The 15,707-nt window shown below is 46.0% G+C and overlaps 1 long non-coding RNA gene across 2 annotated transcripts in view; it reads right to left on the bottom strand.

Annotated features, from left to right (window-relative positions):
- LOC117063053 overlaps positions 1-15,309 on the bottom strand; it is a 76,091-nt gene extending 60,782 nt beyond the window's left edge. For both annotated transcript variants that reach the window (XR_004428702.1, XR_004428701.1), the window contains exon 1: positions 15,251-15,309. This is a non-coding gene — a long non-coding RNA (uncharacterized LOC117063053). The remainder of the gene's footprint in view (positions 1-15,250) is intronic.
- Positions 15,310-15,707: the final 398 nt, after the last annotated feature.

Below are 15,707 nucleotides of genomic sequence, written 5' to 3'. Positions count from 1 at the left end.
ATCTCACAAGAAGATTCTATGACATCCTTATGCAAGGAAAAGCATATAAGAGATCATCGATTCTTCTGTGAGCACTGCTGAGTGGCTTTCTTTCTTAATCCAACTTGTGATGAGCTTATTTAATTGTGGAAGGACTTTCACCAAAAAAAATGGAATTCCTCACAGTCACTGGAGTGTGTCATCTGATTATGAAACACAAGCAGGATTGCAGGAGCTTAGGAATTAAATTGCTGAACCTTCTGTTGATCTGGCTGGAAGTGGCCTTTAAGTTATTCTAAATAATGCTCACACTATGCTGAAGTGCATAGAGTTTGGCAATCATGAGATTAACTTTCCCTGAAACCACCCAGAAGATGCTTTATTCTATCAATTTTTCACGGAAAATCAATATGATTAACCTTGAAATTTATTTCTAACTGTGGAAGATGCACATTTCTAAACAGACTCTTGAGCTTCTTTTGTCCTATGAACCAGCCATATTTCATGGAAAACAGGCAATCAATCAGTGAATGTCTATTTCTGGCTATGATTTCTACCCACAGAAACATATAGTAAATTCAGTATGGCTCTTGAAAGCCTTTTAAAAGTTCTTTCTCTCTGGAAAATGCCTTGTGAATATGAATAATCTCTTTCCCCATTAGTGTGGTATGGCATTTATCTTTGGAGATTAAACAAGCGAATCAGTTGGCAACATGTGCCTCAGACGGCAAGATCACAGACACTTTATTAGAGAATGCCGGTAGCTGGAATCTTAATTTTGGAAGGGCTTTCACCAAAAAAAAAAAAAAAAAGTACCCTTGTGGCAGAAAGAACCTAAAGACATCTCCCCTTTTGACCTAAACAGTGCTTCCAAGTGTCTTCAGAAGAGCCACTGCTAAAGTGAAAAGCTCCTTCTAATGTGGACAAAAACAAACTGCATCATCAGCCAATGAGATGAGACTGAACTTGCGTCCTCTTCCCAGAGCAGAGGATCTGGGAAGCGCCCCATGCCGGGTGCTCATAGTTACCTAATCTACCTCTGTCAGGAAAAAACCTGGGACATGTCCTTCATGGCACTGGGGTGAGATTTGTTAGACTCGTGCAAAAATGACCACAAAATGTAATGCTTTTTCCACTCGTGAAGGAAAATATTTTCTGATATTAAAAAGATAGTCTTGGTAGAGATGTAACATTATTTGAGGCTCTGTGGTTGTGAACACTTTTCCTACAGTTGGACTGCTTGATGCATTTTACACGAGTCGCTAATCAAAAGTGTTCTATGTGTGCAGCAGGCCTGTCAGAGGCGTGAGGACGCAGCCTGACTCCATTCCTGTGGGAGGACTGACACACAGTCCCTGCAGGGAGGCCAAACATTCATGCGCGATGGTTGCAGGACAAGGTGTGATAGGTAAGCGGCCTTTGTCCTCCACAATTTGGAGTCGTCTGGAGTTTCCGCTGAAGTTGTCACTGGCCAAGGAGATACTGTGGCTCCCGACAGAAGTTGTCACTGGCCAAGGAGATATTGTGGCTCCCGACAGAGGGAAACTCAAGCGTCTGAATCACACTGTCTGTATCACCATTCAGATCTGTCAGATCCCCGAAAGACCATCTGTCTAAAAACACGTATGTGCTATGCTGATTGCAAAGCACTTTCAGATAGATACTTAGATAGATAATGGATAGTCATACAGATAGATGGTAGACAAACAGATGAGAGATCATAGAGTTAAGGGATAAGACAATCAGATGACAGACAGATAATAGATACATGATACGTAGATAGATGATAGAGGATAGATGATAGGTGATAGATGATACATAGATGATATCTAGATGACAGATAGATGATAGATAGATGACAGACAATAGATAATAAATGATAGATGTTAAATAGATGATAGATAATGATAGATGATAGGCAGATAGCTAGCTAGCTATAGGTGATAGATTATAGATAATGATAGGTAGTAGATGATAGATAGATCATAGGTAGATGACAGATCAATAAATAGATGATAGATAATAGATAATGATAGGTAGGTAGGTAGATAGATCATAGACAGAGGATATATAATGATAGATGATAGAAAGATGATAGATCGATAGATGATAGATAATCATAGATGACAGATGATAATGATAGACAATAGATAGATATCTAGATGATAGATGATAGATGGAGAGATAGATGATTGATAAATGGATTATAGATCGATAGATAGGTGATAGATGATAAACATAGATTCGATAGATAGATAGATAGATAGATAGACAGACAGTCAGAGATGGGTAGATAGATCAATGATAGATGGAGACAGGCAAACAGAGGCAGGTGCATAGGCATGAGCAGACGTGGACTGGGACATGCTGCCACCCTAGAGATGTTGTGTCTGAAGTATAAACAGTTCTGTGCATTGCTTAACCACACGACTGGTCAGCATTCTCATATCTCACTGAGATGGAAGCTCAGGCCTCCCGACTCTGAATTCCATTCCCAGTCTAAAAACTGCTGTGCAGGGTTCTGGGGCTCAGGCAGGATCCTCTCATCCTCCCCGCCCTCCTGTTTCCACTCCGTCTCAATCCTCATTTCCTGGGATTCAACACCCTCCTTCCGGCTCCCCTGTTCCTTCTGCCACCTCTCCCTCTTCCTTACTCACTCCCCTCTCCCCCTTCCTTTTTCCTCCTTCCTACCCATTTTTTTCCCTCCTATCTCCCTTTCTTGCAATGCTATATTTTTTTTTGAGGGGGGGATGTCAGGCTCTTTTTTTCTTTTAATTATTTTAAGTTCTAGGGTACATGTGCACAATGTGCAGGTTTGTCACATATGTATGTGTGCCATGTTGGTGTGCTGTACCTGTTAACTCGTCATTTACATTAGGTATATCTCCTAATGCTATCCCTCCCCTCTCCCTCCACCCTATGACAGACCCCAGTGTGTGATGTTCCCCGCCCTATGTTCAAGTGTTCTTATTGTTCAATTCCCACTATGAGTGAGAACATGTGGTGTTTGGTTTTCTGTTCTTGTGATAGTTTGCTCAGAATGATGGTTTCCAGCTTCATCCATGTCCCTATAAAGGACATGGATGGCTGCATAGTATTTATAGTATTTTATGGATGCATAGTATTCCATGGTGTATATGTGCCACATTTTCTTAATCCAGTCTATCACTGGTGGACATCTGGGTTGGTTTCAAGTCTTTGCTATTGTGAATAGTGCCACAGTAAACATATGTGTGCATGTGTCTTTCTAGCAGCCTGATTTATAATCCTTTGGGCATATGCCCAGTAATGAGATGGCTGGGTCAAATGGTATTTCTAGTTCTAGATCCTTGAGGAATCGCCACACTGTCTTCCACAATGGTTGAACTAGTATACAGTCCCATCAACAGCGTAAAAGCGTTCCTATTTCTCCATATCCTCTCCAGCACCTGTTGTTTCCTGACTTTTTAATGATCACCATTCTAACTGGTATGAGATGGTATCTCATTGTGGTTTTGATTTGCATTTCTCTGATGGCCAGTGATGATGAGTATTTTTTCATGTGTCTGTTGGTTGCATAAATGTCTTCTTTTGAGAAGTGTCTGTTCATGTCCTTCACCCACTTTTTGATGGGGTTGATTTTTTTCTTGTAAATTTGTTTAAGTTCTTCGTAGATTCTGGATATTAGCCCTTTGTCAGATGAGTAGATTGTAAAAATGTTCTCCCATTCTGTAGTTTGCTGGTTCACTCTGATAGTAGTTTATTTTGCTGTGCAGAAGCTCTTTAGTTTAATTAGATCCATCTGTCAATTTTGACTTTTGTTGCCATTGCTTTTGGTGTTTTAGTCATGAAGTCCTGGCCCATGCCTATGGCCTGAATGGTATCGCCTAGGTTTTCTTCTAGGGTTTTTATGGTTTTAGGTCTAACATTTAAGTCTTTACTCCATCTTGAATTGATTTTTGTATAAGGTGTAAGGAAGGGATGCATTTTCAGCTTTCTACATACGGCTAGCCAGTTTTCCCAGCACCATTCATTAAATAGGGAATCCTTTCCCCATTTCTTGTTTTTGTCAGGTTTGTCAAAGATCAGATGGTTGTACATGTGTGGTATTATTTCCGAGGGCTCTATTCTGTTCCATTGGTCTATATCTCTGTTTTGGTACCATGGTACAGTACCATGCTGTTTTGGTTACTGAAGCCTTGTAATGTAGTTTGAAGTCAGGTAGCATGATGCCTCCAGCTTCGTTCTTTTTGCTTAGGATTGTCTTGGCAATGAGGGCTCTTTTTTGGTTCCATATGAACTTTAAAGTAGTTTTTTCCAATTCTGTGAAGAAAGTCATTGGTAGCTTGATGGGGATGGCATTGAATCTATAAATTACCTTGGGCAGTATGGCCATTTTCACAATATTGATTCTTCCTCTCCATGAGCATGGAATGTCCTTCCATTTGTTTGGCTTCCATTTGTTGGGCTTTAGTCTAGAAATGCTGAGTGTGGGGTCGATGGGGATGAGAAGAGGGAGGCACCACCCAGCCCCCAACTCTCCCTGAGTCTCCTCAGCGGAGACCTCGCCACGCCACTTGCTCATTTGTCTTTGAAGGAGGCTGGGTGTGGGAGGAGGGCAGTAATTGCAGCAGGGACCCCGGCCTTAGGACCCCTTCCCTGTATCTGTGCCCTCCCACCACTGCCCCTCTGCTGTTGGGCTCATAGGAGCACATGGGACCACCTGCTGCCCCCAATATTGTATTTCTTGTCTTGTGGGCAGAGAAGAGTTCCTTATGTAAAGTCATATGCGTAGACCTCAAGGCTGACATTTGGGGCAGGGAATGTAGGAAAGGGGGTGTGCGAGCTTCCCATGGCAGATGAAACAAAGTTCCATTCTTGGGTTGAAACAACAGGATTTAAAAACAAATTGTCTCATAGTTCTTGAGGCCAGAAGTCCCGGCTCCAGGGGCCTGCAGAGTGGGTTCACTGCAAGGCTTTGAGACCGGCTATTGGTTTGTCCACAGGCCTCTTCCTCTGTCTTTCCTCTGTCTGTCTCTGTGTCGAAATTCCCCTTGTCATAAGGACACCAGTGATCTTGGATTAGAGCCCACCCTAAATGCCCTCACCTTAACCTAATGACAGTCAGTATCTCCATCCTGAGGCACTACACAACCTGGCCCATGGCTGTGCTTAGCAGGGTGTTGAGAGGATTTTGACACAAGGAGGTCTTTGGGGAGGACACCAGCTGGGCTTCTCAGGTGACAGCAGAGACAGAGTGTCCCAAAGGAAAAGGTGGGTGTCAGCAGAGCACAGGCCTGCAGCCACAAGGAAAGGCCGCTAGCGTCCAGTGAGGGGAGGGACAGGGCCGGCCTCCAGAAGGTGCTTCCAGGCTGGTGTGGAGGAAAACCACGGGCTCTAGCTGGCCTGGACTCAAGGTGGAGAATGGAGGTGGGCCAGCAGAGGAGTGAGTGCCCAGGGTCCCTGCAGACACCCTGAGATGCATTGCAGGGCGTGATGCTCAGGTGCTCAGCCACCTGCCTGCACGGCTGCTGATTCCACTGCTAGAGCTGTCCCTGCCCCAATGGGCTGCCCTTGGGAGCTGGTGGGCCTGGACTGGGAGTCTCTGGACAGGCCGTCTCTCTCTCTGTCCCTTTGGGGCAGCCTCCCCCGCCCCACAGAGATTGCTGGGCTCAAAGCAGGGAGGAATTTCGGCTGGGAGAAGGGCCTTCCAACCCTGAGCTCTGTGAGAGGAAATCTCATTAGGAGGAAATCTCATTAGGAGCAAACCCTCACACGAGACCTGGAAAAAAGGAGAACACGCACCTCTTTTAATAGACGATGTCTGGATCTTTAGTGAGGATGAGTTAGATATAATACTTCCTTTACTTTCAAAAGGGAAAAAATATGGGTCACTCAGAAATTCCTGCTGTAGCTTAGATCATCGATCAAGTTCACAGCGAGTCCATAATCTCCAAAATTCAGACAGTTTCATGTTAGTCAAAAGTTAGTGCCTGCAGTGTGGGAACGCTGAAGACAGCCGGCCCAACACCCTGCTCAGGGATTCCCAAAGCCTCCCCGTGATCCAGAGAAGGAAGCCTAGATTTCTAGGTCAGTGCACCCCACTAGCAAGAGAATAAAGTCTCGGTATCGAGCTCTCAGGCTGCAAACTGTTCCCCTGTATGTCCCGAGAGTCCCCAAGGACCCTTGACGAGGGCTCCTGAGTGTCGACCAGGGCTCTTCCTTCCACAGGCAATGCTCCTCCTCCTTTCTGTTCAGTGACCCCCACATCAGCCCAACACCCTCTTCAACCCCATGTCTCAAACCAGAAGTCACAGCTGCATCCTTATTTCTTTACTTTTACATAATGTTTACACAGTATTTGTCACACTCTGCTTGTAGTTATTTGATGAATGTCTTATTGTCCTCACTACAAAAGTCTCAATTTGGGGACCTCATTATTAAGCTCTTTTTTTTTGTTTTGTTTTTGTACATACGATCGCACTCTGTGGCCCAGACTGGAGTGCAGTGGCACGATCTCGGCTCACTGCAGCCTCTGCCTCCCCGGTTCAAGTGATTCTTGTGCCTCAGCCTCCTGAGTAGTTGGGACTATAGGTGTGCACCACCATGCCCATCTTCTTTTATTGTTTTTAATTTTGTAGAGACCAGGTATCACTATGTTGCCAGGGCAGGCCTCGAACTCCTGGCCTCAAGTGACCCTCTGACTTCAGCCTCCCAAAGTGCTGGGATTACAGGTGTGAGGCACCGTGCTGGCTTTCTTTTCTTTTCTTTTTTTTTTTTTAAGAGACTGGGTCTCTGTCACCCCAAATCTTCACAATTCAGTTTCTATGTTTGTGAAATGAAGGGTTCAACTCCATGATCTCTAAAAATATTCTGCCCTACCAATTGTCTGCAAATCAGCTATTCCAGTTCGCCTCTGTTTTGAGGTTTTCCTGCTGGAAACTCCACTCTCCCCATACCTTTCTTCTCCAGTCCCTGTCTGCCCAGTGGTCAGTATCACTGTTTTCTTCCCAGATACCAGAAAACCAGGTGACCTCAGCTCCTGTCCTTCCATGTGACATTCTAATGTTATTGCATTAAGTAGCTGCAGAACCAGTGAGGATGAAATTTGTGTGTGGAGTTTTGACATGTTTCTGCTCTATTTGCTTAGTTATATATTTACCTACATAATCTCACATCCATAAATGGTTTCAAGTCACAGAACTCTAAGAACTGATTTACTCTTTTTAATATATCCCTGTACTAATATATCTGTGTTTTGTTTTTTTCATTTCAGTTTAGTAATAATACAATTTGGTTAATTTATATTTGTCTCAGCAACTTCCCCAGAGATTCTTGTTTGGATTCGTATTCCTCACTTCTGTGAATAATTTCATTTTAAGACGTGGACAGCACATTTATCAGTTTTCAGTACACACGAAGCCAAGAATCCTAGTTAAGACATTAAATGGCAGTCATCCGTCATGAGCAGGTGGCAGATTGGAGCCATGAGGCAGAGGGAAGGGAATGAAATAACAGAAGGGCAAATGCAAACTCCCATATTTACATTTAAAAAAAAAATCCATAATAACAGAATGAGGAAAATTGGTTAAATTGTCTTTTCACTGAAAGGTATTTGTGGGTTTTATTTTTTTCCATGTGATTGGGATTAACAGGAATAAACAATGCTGTGGCTTGAAAAGGATCGGACAGCTCACCCGTCTTAGGCCATAACAGTGGAAAATAAGAGAGAAGAGTCCACAAGGCAGTAATAGTCAGCACTGGTCAGTGGAATTTTTGGCAAAACAATTAAAGAGAGGAATGGGTGAAAACACTGCATAAAGCACTTCACGGAGCACAAGGCATCAGGCACTCGTTACAGCAATAACTTGAAATTTTAACATTTCTGCATTTCACATTCCTCTGCGATGAGGCCCCTGTCCTGGCTGCATGGCACCTTGAGAGGTGCTGCCGCTGGCTGAGCTGGGAAGAGACGGGTGTGGGCAGGTAAGTGTAGAGTCCAGATTGGAATAGACTCATCTTTGGGACAGCCAAGGGCTGGGGTCAGGCAGGCAGCCTGGGCTCAGAAGAGAAATGCGAGCACCAGGTGTGAACCTGACCTTTCAGGGAATCCACAGCAAGTGATGCCTGGGGGATGGAAGATGTCATGAGAAGCCTGGGAGGGAGAGGGGCTGGACTCTTTGGGTTTCTCCTGTTTGGGGCTGGGTAGAAATCTTCCATCTGAGGAGGGACACCAGGGTGCTCAGAAGCCAGGGGGACAACCTACTGTTCTCTTGGAAATCAGGGAAAATGTGTTTCAAAAAGGACAGCCAGGCCAAAGGTACTGGATGGCTTTGGGAAGAGACAGATGAATCCGAGGGCACCTCCTGGGGTTGGTGTCCTGGGATCCAGTTTAGTGTGAAAAGGACAGAAGGGGAGTTCTGGTGAAGTGGGGGCTGGACAGCAGCCTGGAGGTCAGGAGCACAAACAGGAATGAGGACGCCTGGCTCTTCCTCTCAGGGCTTGGTGTCTCCCAGCGTCTCCCAAGACATCGGGACTCAGACAAAGGGCTCTCCTCCTTCAGCCAAAGTGGCAGTTATTCATTCTCAGGCTCCTCCCCACATCTCTTGTCACTGAACCTGGCCTATGTCTGGAATATTGAGGTCAGCTTTCACAGTCTCTACCCAGAACATCCTGGCCTCCCAATGCCTCTGCATGCAGGTCACCTCTCATCAATTTAATGAAAACAAGAACACATTTTCCCAAGCTCTCCGTCCCTTCCTGGCATCATTTTATGACGTGATCAATTGCTGCAGATACCTCCTCACTGCTACTCAGACCTTATTTCTACCACCTTCTCTGCAGTGGTATCTGTCTGGTCCCCGTCTCAGTAGCACAGCAGGATAGAAAAGAATGCCAAAAATATCCAGTGTAAGTCAATGCCAAGCTACAAGGTCAGTCTAAGAAAAAGAACCTAGATACATCATCCTGAGAGTGCCCGGGTACAGGGCCACAGAACCGGGAGAGTCACGTCAGCCTCACAGGAGCACGGTTGTGTTGCAGAGACAACATCAAAAGGAGGGACCTCAGCAGGGAGGCCGGAGTGGGGGGCCTGATCAAGGTCGGTTCTGAGGGCTGGCGTGTCTGAGAGCCCCGCACTTGGACCTAGGGCTGCACTGCTCAGTTCCTACTTAGTTTTGAGATTAATTATTGTTCAGCCTACCTAATCTCACATAGGTTGTTGACCTATAAAAGTTTTATATCCACATTCAAAATCAATTTTGCTAATAATTTAGATTTCAGAATGTAAGGGCAAAGAGGATTTAGATGACTTATAAAGTCAAATTTTCTTAAAGTTCAAATTGTAAAAGTCTGGAAATGCTCATTTTAAGAACTTCTTTGAAGTAAATTACTTATTTTAGTGTAAGGCTGAGTAGTAAGACACGTAAAGGAGCCCGTGAGAAATTCCTCGGAGCTATGAACCTACTCTCCACACCCTCACAAGGACAGGCTATCTCCCATGGGGGCCCCTTGGTTCTTTCCTTCTAAAGCAGAGCTTTGCAAAGTGAAGTCGCTGAAACAGCAGCAGCAGCAGAGGCAGCTGAGGCCTTGAGGCCTTCTTTGAAAATCCCACCCAGACCCATGGGATCCAAAACTCTGCAGGCAGGACCCCAGGATCTGTGGGCAACAAGCGCCCCAGTGATTCCAATGCAGGTAGGACCCGGGATCCAGGGGCAACAAGCACCCCCATGATTCCAATGCAGGCAGAACCCCAGGATCTGTGGGCAACAAGCACCCCCACGATTCCAATGCAGGCAGAACCCGGGATCTATGGGCAACAAGCACCCCCATGATTCCAATGCAGGCAGGACCCCAGGATCTGTGGGCAACAAGCACCCCCATGATTCCAATGCAAGGTAAGGTTTGAGGTGCAGTGTTCTGGAGAAACCTATGTATGAAAATACATGAGGAAAACAGATCCACAGGCCTGAACATAACAAGAAACAAAACGGAAGAAGGTAGACTGATAGAGCAAATATCAATATCTATGAGAGCAGGAGAACAGGATAATTCTAAAAATATGAAAAAGCTCATGCAAGGGAAACCCATGTCATCACAACAGGGGGTGACCTGGGTACAGGATTCCCCTCTGCTGATGGCAAGTGGGTCAGGTCTCGGGATCCACAGGTGAGGGAGATGGCCTGGGGTCTGCAGTCCACAGCAGACTTCCTCTCTCCACCTTCTCATAGAACAAAAGCAAGAGAGCGCAGCTGCAGGAAAATAAAGGTTCTACGGGTTTCCTGCTGAGAACTTGCCACAGAAGGTAGTATAGTCTGTGCCTCCAGAGCAGCCGGCTGCCCAGAGACCATGGTGGCAGCATTCAGGGACAGGATGAGCATATTCTCTCCATCCTGGGAAGAGCAAGCCCCAGCAAAGAGAGGCAAACCCCACCACAGATATGCCTGATGGGCACCGGGAAGTTGGCTGCCTGCTCCCCAGCTCTGGGAAGGGCCTGCTGAGAACCATCTAGGCTGAGCTGTAATGTTATTTGCTCTCTCCCATTATTTTTGACCTGATTTGCCCAAATTTTACACAAATTATTGACAAAAGCAAGGTGGTTTTTCAGTTGAAACAGCTGCACTCAAATGAGAGCATTGTGCTTGAACCGTGTGCTGGGGTAAGCGAAGAGTCTCCTTGTTTCTCCATCCCGCGGTATAAGCTCATTCCTGTCCTCACTTGGCTTAGAAATCAGTCCTGAAAAATCATGTGGAATTCTTTGGAAGTCGTTATTTTATTTCCATACAAGACAGGATTTGAATTCTCCAGGATGCTGAGATTCCTTTTGGAAAAATGTTCCTTTTCAGATGATGAAACAGCCGGTGCCGTGGAGTTTTCTCTTTGACCTGAGCACAATGAGAACAATTTGAAGTCTGTAGTTGATCGACATTTATGCCTCCTTAGTGAAAAGGCAAAGGTAGATGCCCCCACAGACAAGAAACGACGAACTTCAGCCTCATGGAAGCTAAGCGTCTGGATGCCGAAGGCTTGAGTTGCAGAGTGTTGGTCTCTCCTGGGTCCCAAGCTGGTGGCAGATGGCTCACACCCCGTGGCTGCCGCACACACACTGTGATGAGCTCGCTGTGTGTCCCGCTGCCCGTGCCATCCTACACCACCCCCACCTCTGAGCGTCAGGAAGTGCACACGGCTGAACAATTCCCCCTGTAAGACTTATCCCCATGCAGGACCCTGGGAGTGAACGGGAGGAGAATGGTGCATCCATCCTTCTCTTTGGAGAGAGCACTAAACAGGGTGCCGCCTCAACTCAGCAGGAGGGAGTCAGACAGGACCCTGGGAGTGAATGGGAGAACGGTGTGTCCATCCTTCTCTTTGGAGACAGCACTAAACAGGGCGCCCCCTCAGCCCGGCAGGAGGCAGCCAGACAGGAACCGGACACCACCTGAGGTCAGCATCCTCCAAATGGCCCAGCAGACTGGCACTGAATATTTAGGACCCTAATTTATCCAAGCAGAATACTTTATTCTAGATCTTCCTCCCTGTATTGGAATTTGAAAGCAGGGTAAAGTTCACCTAAGTTGAATTTCAGGCATGTGCAGAGCCATTGACTTGCAGCTGTCCATGGAGGGCAACAGGCAGGCCAGGACCACGAGCCACAGGCCCTGCACCACCTCACCTCGGGCCACACAGGACCCTGCGCGTGGATTCAGCTGTCCCAAGAGGAACTCTGGTTTCTCCTCCATGGTGCGCTATTCGTTTCGCTTAGGAAAAGGCAGCATTTTCGTGGGGTGGGGACAGGCCATCCCAGGTTCTCTGGTCAAATGCCATTTTATATCACGACAATAAATGATATAAAATGTCTCCACCTTTGAGACATCAAGTAACACTGCCCTTTCTGAGAATCAAGCAAATAATTCCTTCCTCTACCATACGCTGTATCAAACTGATAAAAAAATTCATAGCTGCAGACTGAATATGCATTTTATGATTTCTTAGTTCTCATCAAAGCCAGACAGGCACACAAAGAAGTGAAAACAAGGATCATTTCCTTCACCCACCCATCCATGGAGCAATAAGCATTTTAATGTGACCCTATGCCAAAAATTGTCCAAAAGTCCAAAGTTCAGTGGATTCAACTTATATATCATCTTGAGTAACAGAGATTAAGAAAAGTTAAATACAAAAATGGAAATTCAAAAGCACTGAACATGGACTGTTCAGCTTTCTTTCTTCAAGTTGGAAATTATCCTTGAAAGCTCACCAGGAGAAAAGTCAAGCATTGGAAGTGGACCGCTATCTCTACTCTCAAACGATGTGCCAGACCTGTTTGGGTTTAGGAGAAAGACCACCGTATACTAATGGGGACATAGGTTTTTGTGCCAGTCCAATCGTTAAGAAGCTGAGTCAATTGGGACAAATTACGTAGGATGTCTGAATCTCAGCTTTATCTTTCTGAAAGTGATCATTGTTCCTTTCTGCTTCACAAAGATCAAATAAAGTAAAGCTTAAAGCTGGATAACCTATAATAGTTTTGGAATTCTCAAGTCCTATGTGAGTTTAAGTATCAGTTAGGATGATATTTGGAGTCAGGTGACAGTTCTGAGCACTCTATCGAGAAGTGTCTGAAGGGCCGCCCCTGAGGGCCATTGTGGAGACAGAGGCCTGGGCACGGATGCTGAAGGCAGCCCCTGGGGGCCATTGTGTAGGCAGAGGCCTGGGCATGGATGCTGGCAGTGAGGGAAGAGTGCCCCTTCCTTCTGAAGGAAGCCCTCCCTGACCACATCGATCACATTGCCAGAGACTCCACACAGCCTCCAGACTGCAGACAATTATCTCCTCAGAATAGGATCACCAAATCATGGCTCTTAGAAATTACGGGAAAACATGAAGACTTGTAAATGTGACTTTTGTTGTGGAAATCTAGTTATATTATCTATTCAAATGCTGCCGGAAACACTCAAAGAGATATTTCCCGTCTTTCTCTGAGGCAAGGAAAACTACTTTTCTGAACAAATTTTTACAAGGACTTAATTTCACACTTAGCAATGCCTTGTCTTCATTAACGTTCTTTAGGCCATTTGACAGAATGCTAAAGTCTTAATGAAGCTGCCGGCTTAGGCTGAAAGCAGCCGCATTTACGGCCTCAGCTGTGAGAAGCGCCTTCAGTGCAGACCTGCGTGGGCCTCCACAGACAATTCCCAGGCAGCGCTGCGGGGCTCTGGGACTTGGGAGGGCCCCAAGCATGCTTATTTCTGGAATTTTCCACATTGTAAAAGCTTGGTTTCTTCAAATCACCCTCACCTAGAGAAAGTGCTGACCCAGGGAAGGGGTTTCCTTCTGATTTCTGTGTTTCATATCCCTGCCATGTGCCACACAGCGCTAACTGATAAATATATTCCCTGTGCACTGCCCTACGGACACTATGGGCAGAAACACGAAAAGCGACTAGCACAGACCAAAGATAAAGAGGACAAGGTCTGCTCGGCAAAGTGGTGCTTCAGGTGAGTCCTTTCATTAAAAAATTTTAAAAGGGGCAGGTGCGGTGGCTCACGCCTGTAATCGAAGCACTTTGGGAGGCCAAGGCAGGTGAATCACTTGAGGTCGACAGTTTGAGACCAGCCTGGCAATATGGTGAAACCCCGTCTCTACTAAAAATACAAAAAATTATCTGGGCGTGATGGCAAATTCCTGTAATTCCAGCTACTCCAGAGGCTGAGGCAGGAGAATCACTTGAACCTGGGAGGCGGAGGTTGCAGTGAGCCGAGATCACACCACTGTACTCCAGCCTGGGGACAGAGTGAGACTCTGTCTCAAAGAAAAAAAAAAAATCAGGGTTTACTCTGTGTATTCAGTGTATACAAGAACTCAGGAATGAGAAAGTTCCGTTAGAATCACATTAAAATTAGGGCTAATACCTACTGGCTCAGGGATCGCCTGCTCAGGGGATACAGCCCACGGGCTCCGTCTCACCTCTCATTAAAGGGTCTCCATCTGCTATGCACCTCCAGGACTTTGCAGAGTGGAGAGGGGCATCCCCAACCCTGGCAGGGCCTGGTTCATGGCCATTCACAGCTTGAAGAGGCAGCTTTGCTGCTCCCTGAAGCTGCCGGCTCAGGGGCCCTGTTGCCTGGGCCACCAGCCACACTCAGAACCCGCTGGCGATTACAGATACTTCCCAGGCTGGTCCTTGTTCTGATCCTGCAACCTGGCTGTGGACCCTTCCTCTAGTGTTCCCCAGAGGTCCATATTCCCAGTGCTTCCTAAGATAAATGCTTTAGCTTCTATGCACATCAACATACCCACGTCAAATAGCTGGGTGTGTCCCCTGCACGTAACCCTGACACAATCTCACTGTAACAAATGTCCTTAAATTCTATTTGTCTTTTACTAAAACTAACACTTTTATCTTAGCAAATAAGATGGTCCACAAGGTCCTAAAATTCCATCTCTCTGCTTGCTCTAATCCACGGTTTCACAATCTACGCGGCAGGAAGGAGAGCAGTCCCTGGGGGTGACGCACAGCCACTATTTTAGTTTGCAAATTAGATTTGTTGCCAAACACACCATGCTCAAGATTGAAAGAGTCTCAAAAAGGTTTTACTTTTTAGATTAATTAACCCATGTATGCGGTTTTAAAGGACTGGCTGTATCTTTTACCAGATTTAGGGAGGAAGACCACAGCTGAGGACACAATTTCTTCTTCATAAATAAGACAAGCATACGGTTCAATTGATTTTACACCAGAACATTAATAAGTTAGCTCCTCTTTTTTTTTTTTTGAGACAGTCTTGCTGTGGCTGCCTGGGCTGGAGTGCAGTGGCGCTATCTTGGCATCCTGGCTCACTGCAACCTCCGCCGCATGGGTTCCAGCCAATTCTCCTGCCTCAGCCTCCCAAGTAGGGATGACAGGCGCCTGCCAAAACGCCTGGCTAATTTTTGTATTTTTAGTAGAGACGGGGTTCCGCCACGTTGGCCAGGATGGTCTTGAAATCCTGACCTAAGGTGATCCACCCGCCTCGGCCTCCCAAAGTGCTGGGATGATATGGTAGGAATATTTCATTATATTTAGGATATTTATTACAAAATATTTACTCAACACCCACTTTCTCCTAGGTTGGGATCTATAAATACAACCAGAGGCTAAATCGGGCCCGTGGGCTTTCCTGTGTGATTCTCAATTAAGAACGTTCGATATTGGTAATCTATGATGCACGTATTCATCTCTTTTCATGCTGCTGATAAAGCCATATCCAAGACTGGGTAATTTATAAATATAAAAGAGGTTTAATGGACTCACAGATCCACGCGGCTTGAGAGGCCTCACGGTGGAAGGCGAAAGCGGAAACCGTCCTCCATGTTGGCAGTGAAAGAACACAGCAGCAAGCGAGACTGAAAGCTAAGTGAAGCCGGAAACCGCTTATAAACCCATCAGATCTCGCGAGACTTATTCACTCGCGTGAGAGGCGGAAACCCCTCATAAAACCATCAGATCTCGCGAGATTTATTCACCATCACGAGCTCGGCATGGGGGAAACCGCTCCGTGATTCATCTACCACAGGGTCCCTCCCAAAACACGCGGGAATGACGGGTGACGAGATGAGATTTGGGTGGCGACATAGCCAAGCCCCGTCCATGCATAATCCATTGCTATGCCACACTGAGGCTTCGAACAGCACCCATTTATTATCTCACGGTTTCTGGGGGTCAGGAGTCCAGGCCTGCCTCAGCCGGGTCCTCTGCTCATGGTCGTAGA

This window comes from Trachypithecus francoisi, unplaced genomic scaffold (assembly GCF_009764315.1).
Source record: "Trachypithecus francoisi isolate TF-2019V2 unplaced genomic scaffold, Tfra_2.0 Lachesis_group17, whole genome shotgun sequence".
NCBI classification, from domain to species: domain Eukaryota; kingdom Metazoa; phylum Chordata; class Mammalia; order Primates; family Cercopithecidae; genus Trachypithecus; species Trachypithecus francoisi.
The sequence above is the reverse complement of the archived record's forward strand: the minus strand, read 5'-3'. Positions and strand labels throughout refer to the sequence as shown.